This window comes from Heteronotia binoei, chromosome 8 (assembly GCF_032191835.1).
Source record: "Heteronotia binoei isolate CCM8104 ecotype False Entrance Well chromosome 8, APGP_CSIRO_Hbin_v1, whole genome shotgun sequence".
In the NCBI taxonomy this organism is placed as follows: domain Eukaryota; kingdom Metazoa; phylum Chordata; class Lepidosauria; order Squamata; family Gekkonidae; genus Heteronotia; species Heteronotia binoei.
The window spans coordinates 120,601,995-120,610,136 of record NC_083230.1 but is presented as its reverse complement, the minus strand read 5'-3'; the positions used below and the strand labels follow the sequence as shown (position 1 = coordinate 120,610,136).

Here is an 8,142-nt window from a genome sequence, read left to right as displayed (position 1 = left end):
ATTACACAGAGGATTCTTTCACCCAGCGACTGTTTACTAGTGGGTTTTGTTTATGCTGACACAGTATAAATCCAATTGCAAAGCATGTTGTTTAGTGCAGGGGTGTCGAACATGTGGCCCGAGGGCTGAATTAGGCCCCTGGAGAATTCCTATCAGACCCTGGAGCAACTCACTGTCGTCTGCTTCCGTCTCCCTCTCTCGCTTCCTTCTGCCTCACAGCTTGCTTTGCCAGGCTTGCTCAATCGCACAGGAGCTACAGAGCAAAGCGCCATCCTTGGGGAGGAAGTGGGGGGAGGGAGAGCTTGCTTTGCCAGGCTTGCTCAATCACACAGGAGCTACAGAGCAAAGCGCAATCCTTGGGGAGGAAGTGGGGGGAGGGAGAGCTTGCTTTGCCAGGCTTGCTCAATCGCACAGGAGCTACAGAGCAAAGCGCCATCCTTGGGGAGGAAGTGGGGGGAGGGAGAGCTTGCTTTGCCAGGCTCTCTCAACTGCACAGTGGAGCTACTGAGCCAAGCCTCTCTTCCTTCTTTTGGCTGAGGCTCAACATGCCAGTGAGGTACTTTAAGCTGAGCGTGTGCATTTGTCTGTGTCCTTTATTTTATTATTTTATTTACCTTGAATTTATATGTTGCCCACTCCGCAACCGACTCTGAGCGGGTTACAGTCATAATGAAAACAATTTTAAAAACATGAACAAATAGTTTAAAAAACTAGATATTCAGTGCTACAGAAGGATTTTTAACATGGTTTATATTTCCCTGACCTGGCATTATATTTTATGACACACACGGCCCGACCCGAAAAGGTGAAGATCCAGCCCTCATAACAAATGAGTTCGACACCTTGGTTTAGTGTGAATGCACCCAGGGTGAGCCAATCGCATCCCCTAGTGTGGGGCATTCATAAGAACATAAGAGAAGCCATGTTGGATCAGGCCAGTGACCCATCCAGTCCAATACTCTGTGTCACACAGTGGCCAAAATACCCACACACACACAGTGGTTAATAGCCACTGATGGACCTCTGTTCCATATTTTTATCCAATCCCCTCTTGAAGCTGGCTATGCTTGTAGCCGCCGCCACCTCCTGTGGCAGTGAATTCCACATGTTAATCACCCTTTGGGTGAAGAAGGACTTCCTTTTATCCGTTCTAACCTGACTGCTCAGCAGGGGAGGGACGGTGGCTCAGTGGTAGAGCATCTGCTTTTGAAGCAGAAGGTCCCAGGTTCAATCCCTGGCATCTCCAAAAAAGGGTCCAGGCAAATAGGTGTGAAAAACCTCTGCTTGAGACCCTGGAGAGCCGCTGCCAGTCTGAGAAGACAATACTGACTTTGATGGACCAAAGGTCTGATTCAGTATAAGACAGTTTCATATGTTCATGTTCAATTTCATCGAATGCCCATGAGTTCTTGTATTGTGAGAAAGGGAGAAAAGGACTTCTTTGCTTTCTCCATCCCATGCATAACCTTGTAAACCTCTATCATGTCACCCCGCAGTCGACATTTCTCCAAGATTCAGTAAGCAATGCAATAGGATTAGAGTAGCAGAACCGGTCTGAATTCTAAAAACCACTGAAGTGCGAAGTATAAGCCTCGGCACGAGACAGTAAACAATACAAAAATCCCATAGTGGGATCCTGGTTTCGGCAAGCTCAATAGAGTAGCATTGACCGCAGTCCCTAAGAATTTCCCCAACTGATTTTGTGAATCTTTTAGTGGAGTTCGGCTCTGTTGCCTGCATAGAAAAAAGCCCTCTTGAATTGTTCGGTTTTGCATAAATTCAGATAGAAGAAGAAGAAGAAGATACTGGATTTATATCCCGCCCTCCACTCCGAAGAGTCTCAGAGCGGCTCACAATCTCCTTTACCTCCCCCCCCCCACAACAGACACCCTGTGAGGTGGGTGGGGCTGGAGAGGGCTCTCACAGCAGCTGCCCTTTCAAGGACAACCTCTGCCAGAGCTCTGGCTGACCCAAGGCCATTCCAGCAGGTGCAAGTGGAGGAGTGGGGAATCAAACCCGGTTCTCCCAGATAAGACTCTGCACACTTAACCACTACACCAAACAGGCAGCCATGTCGGTCTGAACCAGCAGAACTATGTTTGAGTCCAACGGCGTCTTTACGACCTTGGTCTTAAACGTGCTACTGAGCTCAAACTTTGTTCAGTTTCGCATCGTTTGTGACAGGGCTTCTTTTTTTTGTAGGAAAAGTCCAGCGTGAACTCATGTGCATATTAGGCCACATCCCCTGACACCACCATTGTTTCGCGCAGGGGCTTTTTGCAGAAAAAGCCCAGTAGGAGCTCATTTTGCATATTAGGCCACACCCCCAGATGCCAAGCCAGCCAGACCTGCATTGCTGTGTGTTCCTGCTCATAAAAAAGCGCCCTGGTTTGTGGAAAGCCATGAGAGAGAGCCTTTCTGACCTCCCCAGGCCGCTCATTCCAGAAGGTAGGGGGCCACAACGGAGAAGGCACTGGTACAGGCAGTTGCTGTTTTTTCAGGTTGGCACCTGCAGAAGACCTTGCCTAGGTGAGTGCAGCCATCATGGTAGTGCTTTGAGGGAGAGGCGGTACCCCAAATAATAATAAGATATTGGATTTAGATCCCACCACTTCGAATTTCAGAGTCTCAAAGTGGCTCACAATCTCCTTTACCTTCCTCCCCCACAACAGACACCCTGTGAAGTAGATGAAGATATTGGATTTATATCCCGCCCTCCACTCTGAAGAGTCTCAGAGCGGCTCACAATCTCCTTTCCCTTCCCCCCCCACAACAGACGCCCTGTGAGGTAGATGAAAATATTGGATTTATATCCCGCCCTCCACTCCGAAGAGTCTCAGAGCGGCTCACAATCTCCTTTACCTTCCTCCCCCACAACAGACACCCTGTGAGGTAGATGAAGATATTGGATTTATATCCCGCCCTCCACTCCGAAGAGTCTCAGAGCGGCTCACAATCTCCTTTACCTTCCTCCCCCACAACAGACACCCTGTGAGGTAGATGAAGATATTGGATTTATATTCCGCCCTCCACTCCGAAGAGTCTCATAGCGGCTCACAATCTCCTTTACCTTCCCCCTCTCCCTGCACAACAGACACCCTGTGAGGTAGATGAAGATATTGGATTTATATCCTGCCCTCCACTCCGAAGAGTCTCAGAGCGGCTCACAATCTCCTTTACCTTCCCCCTCTCCCTGCACAACAGACACCCTATGAGGTAGATGAAGATATTGGATTTATATCCCGCCCTCCACTCCAAAGAGTCTCAGAGCGGCTCACAATCTCCTTTACCTTCCCCCTCTCCCTGCACAACAGACACCCTGTGAGGTAGATGAAGATATTGGATTTATATCCCGCCCTCCACTCCGAAGAGTCTCAGAGCAGCTCACAATCTCCTTTACCTTCCTCCCCCACAGCAGAAACCCTGTGAGATAGATGAAGATATTGGATTTATATCCCACCCTCCACTCTGAAGAGTCTCAGAGGGGCTCACAATCTCCTTTACCTTCTCCCCCCCCGCCCCGCAACAGACACTTTGTGAGGTAGATGAAGATATTGGATTTATATCCCGCCCTCCACTCTGAAGAGTCTCAGAGGGGTTCACAATCTCCTTTACCTTCCTCCCCCACAACAGACACCCTGTGAGGTGGGTGGGGCTGAGAGAGCTCTCCCAGAAGCTGCCCTTTCATGAACAATCCTGCAAGAGCTCTGGCTGACCCAAGGCCATTCCAGCAGGTGCAAGTGGAGGAGTGGGGAATCAAACCCGGTTCTCCCGGATAAGAGTCCACGCACTTCACCATTACACCAAACTGGGAGTAAAATGCTGGCTCCCAGTGATAGCCAGCCTGTGGCATTCTGCACCATGTGTGTTTGTAGGCAAAGGGACGTTACACCTTAAAAGACCAACAAATGTATTGTGGCCTGAGCTTTCATGAGCCAAAGCAAACTTCATCTGACGTCTGCTTTGCAGCACAAAAATTGACATTGCTATACATTTGTGATGGCACAGGATGGCGTGCTTTTTTGGTTGCAAAAGACACAGCCAGATTTGCTGGAATTGAAGGCTGTCGCTCCCCCACCCTAGTACTTACTTTGCTCCTCTTCATTGCCTCCAAAGAGCCAGTTTGATGTAGTGGTTAAATGTGCGGACTCTTATCTGGGAGGACCAGGTTTGATTCCTCAGTTCTCCACATGCAGCTGCTGGAATGGCCTTGGGTCAGCCACAAGTTCTCTCAGAGCTGTTCTCTCAAGAGCAGTTCTCGGAGAGCTCTCTCAGCCCCACCTACCTCACAGGCAACGTTCCCTCTAAGCTGCGGAGTCTTGTGAGCGGAAATTCTACTTTGTGAGCTGCTAGTATTAAAGCTGTGAGCCACTGGCATTAAAGTTGTGAAGCTGCTGCATGAATTGGTTTGCTCTGGGGCCGTTTTGCATGAGCTAAGACAAAAATGTGCGAGCCAGAGGCTAAAAAACTGTGAGCCTAGCTCACACTAATTCAGCTTAGAGGGAACGCTGCTCACAGAAGGGTGTCTGTTGCGGGGAGGGGAAGGGGAAAGATATTGTAAGCTGCTCTGAGGCTCCTTCGGGAAGAGAGGGGCAAAATGGCGCCCTCCAAGGGAAAACGTAAACGCCAGCAGTTGATCAAATATTTTTCAAGCACCCAGCATGACTCACTGATCCCCTAAAAGGCTGAGGGCAGAGAACAAAAACATGGTAGTTGCTCACTACATCAGCAGAACCAACCAGAGGTGGATTTAGAATGCCCTGACGTGAATCGATGGATGGAAGCCAAATTGGACAATATGTTCGCGGGCGGCAGGAGAGGAGAGCGCTCTGCCTCTAGAATGCCTTTTCCCCCCACATGCACCTCTTTGCTTGATATCGCAGCCGTTAAACTGAGAGCATGCACATGTTGTAAATCAAGGGTGTCAAACATGCGGCCCGAGGGCTGAATCAGACCCCTGGAAGGCTCCTTTCAGGCCCTCAAGCAGCTTGCTCTTATCTACGTCCTTCTTCCTCTCTCTCTCTTTCTTTTGCATATCAGCTGCTTTGCAAGGCTTGCTCAGTCGCAGAGGAGCTTCTGAGCCAAGCATCTCTTCCTTCTGTTGGCAGAGGCTCCTCCCCCTCCTGGTCCCCTGGGGAGGGAGGGAAAGAGCCAGAGCTTCCTTTGCCCAGTTCCCTGGATCCCACGGGAGAAATACAAAGAAAGCACCTTTAAAAACAACAAGGGCTCGTGTTTTAAGCATGTTTTATTTTAAGGGTTTTTTAAAATCTTTAATTGTGTTTGTCTGAGTCCTTTAAAAAGGTAAAGGTAAAGGTAGTCCTCTGTGCAAGCGCCAGTCGTTTTCAACTCTGGGGTGACGTTGCTTTCACAACGTCTTCACGGCAGACTTTTTACGGGGTGGTTTGGGGGGACCTTTCCTTTTCCTTGCCATTGTCTTCCCCAGTCATCTACATTCCCCCCCCCCCCAGCAAGCTGGGTGCTCCTTTTACCTACCTCAGAAGGATGGAAGGCTGAGTCAACCTGGAGCCGGCTACTTGAAACCAGCTTCCGCTGGGATCGAACTCAGGTTGTGAGCAGAGGGCTCCGACTGCAGTACTGCAGCTTTACCACTGTGCCACGGGGCTCTGCTACCTAATCTTAAATAGGTACACACATGGCCTGGCCCAACAAGGTCTCATTTGTGTCCTATCTGCCCCTCATAACAAATGACACCCCTGTCGTAAATACACGCTAAGTCCGGGCTAGGAAATAAGCCTGAGGTCTCGCCGAGCTGCTATGGTCGGCCCTCGTGACCTCTTTTCTCGGAGCAGCTGGTTTCGAAAGCAGGAACTGAACTGGAAACGTTGAAGAATTACATTGTACGCAAAGCTGAATAGGAAAGAATGTGTGACTTGGGTGCGTGAGCGAGCGATTATGTGAGTGGGCGGTTAATTAGGTTGGCAAGTGGAAGGAGAAGCTTGCGCTTGGCTGAATAGTTGAACTTGGATCGAGAGTTGGGCCAGCTTCCATTAGCCACCAGCATGGCATGGCCCCCGAGGAACTTAGCAAAAGAAGACGAAGATATTGGATTTATATCCCGCCCTTCGCTCCAAATCTCAGAGTCGCAGAGCAGTCACAATTTCCTTTATCTTCTTCCCCACAACAGACACCCTGTGAGGTGGGTGGGGCTGAGAGAGCTCTGACAGAAGCTGCCCTTTCAAGGACGGCTCTGCGAGAGTTATGGCTGACCCAAGGCCATTCCACCAGGTGCAAGTGGAGGAGTGGGGAATCCAACCCGGTTCTCCCAGATAAGAGTCTGCACACTTAACCACTACAAGGGAAGAAGGTCTATGAGAGCTCTGGCTGACCCAAGGCCATTCCAGCAGCTGCGAGTGGAGGAGTGGGGAATCCAACCCGGTTCTCCCAAATAAGAGTCCGCACACTTAACCACAACACCAAAAACCAGGAAGAGGTTGGAAGCATGTCGGCGGAGTAAATAGGGAGCTTGGGACCAGGATCGCCAACTCCGGGGTGGGAAATTTCTGGATATTTGTGGGTGGGGCCTGGTTTGCCCTGGGGTAGCTTGATCCTGTCCGAAGTCAGAAGCTAAGCAGGGTCAGCTGAGGTTAGGACTTGGATGGGAGACCACCGAGGAAGTCTAGGGCAGCTGCACAGAGGCAACCCATGGAAGACAACCCTTGAATGTCTCTTGCCTCAAAAACCCTCAGGGAGTGCCACGTCAGCTACAACTGGATGGCTCTTTCCACCGTAGTACTCCGGTTGCATTTGCTTAGGACAGTTCATGTCTTGTGTTCGATGTCAGTAGTGTCCACGGCACAAAGATGAAAATACAGTACTAGCGGTTTTTTCTACGCTTTCACATTTCCACTCTCCACCAGCCGCCAAATGAACATAAGAGCATAAGAGAAGCCATCTTGGATCAAGCCAGTGGCCCATCCAGTCCAACACTCTGTGTCACATAAGAGGAGACATGTTGGATCAGGCCAATGACCCATCCAGTCCAACACTCTGTGTCACATAAGAACATAAGAGAAGCCATGTTGGATCAGGCCAATGGCCCATCCAGTCCAACACTCTGTGTCACATAAGAACATAAGAGAAGCCATGTTGGATCAGGCCAATGGCCCATCCAGCCCAACACTCTGTGTCACACAGTGGCCCAAAAAAAAAAAAACCTCCCAGGTACCATCAGGAGATCCATCAGTGAGGCCAGGGCACTAGAAGCCCTCCCACTGTTGCCCCTCCCAAGCACCAAGAATACAGAGCATCACTTGCCTCAGACAGAGAGTGGCTAATAGCCATTGATGGACCTCTGCTCCAGATGTTTATCCAATCCCCTCTTGAAACTGCCTATGCTTGCAGCCATCGCCACCTGCTGTGGCAGTTAATTCCATGTGTTAATCACCCTTTGAGTGAAAAAGGACTTCCTTTTATCTGTTCTAATCCGACTGCCCAGCAATTTCATGGAATGTCCACCGAGTTCTCGTATTGTGAGAAAGGGAGAAAAGTACTTCGTTCTCTACTTTCTTCATCCCATGCATAATCTTGTAAACCTCCATTATGTCACCCCTCAGTTTCTCCAAGCAAAATAGCTCCAAGAGCCCCAAATGCAAGTCCTAAGTTTTGCATTGTCTCCTCTTTTCTTCTGTGTTAGTCAACTATGGGGGTGGCCAAACTTGCTTAACGCAAGTGCCGCATCAATGTCAGATGTGGGAGGGAGAGAGGTAGGTAGGTAGAGGGAGGGAGGGAAGGAAGGAAGGTAGGCAGAGGGAGGGAAGGTAGGTAGGTAGAGGGAGGGAGGGAAGGAAGGAAGGTTGGTAGAGGGAGGGAAGGTAGGTAGGTAGAGGGAAGGAAGGAAGGTAGGTAGGTAGAAGGAGGGAAGGAAGGTAGGTAGAGGGAAGGAAGGTAGGTAGAGGGAGGGAAGGTTGGTAGAGGGAGGGAAGGAAGGTAGGTAGAGGGAAGAAAGGAAGGTTGAGGGAGGGAAGGAAGGTAGGTGGAGGGAGGGAATGTAGGTAGAGAAAGGGAAGGAAGGTTGGTAAGTAGGTAGGTGGAGGGAGGGAAGGAAGGAAGGAAAATAGATTGGGGATGGAGAGGTGGAAAGAAAGCAACTAACTTTAAATGCATTCTCCAAGCTGTCAGCTG

The 8,142-nt window shown here is 49.9% G+C and overlaps 1 non-coding gene across 1 annotated transcript; it reads left to right on the top strand.

The window, feature by feature from the left end:
- Positions 1 to 1,179: 1,179 nt before the first annotated feature.
- Positions 1,180 to 1,246, top strand: TRNAQ-UUG (transfer RNA glutamine (anticodon UUG)). Its single transcript has one exon. It is a non-coding gene; the product is annotated as a tRNA-Gln (tRNA).
- The last annotated feature ends 6,896 nt before the right edge of the window (positions 1,247 to 8,142 follow it).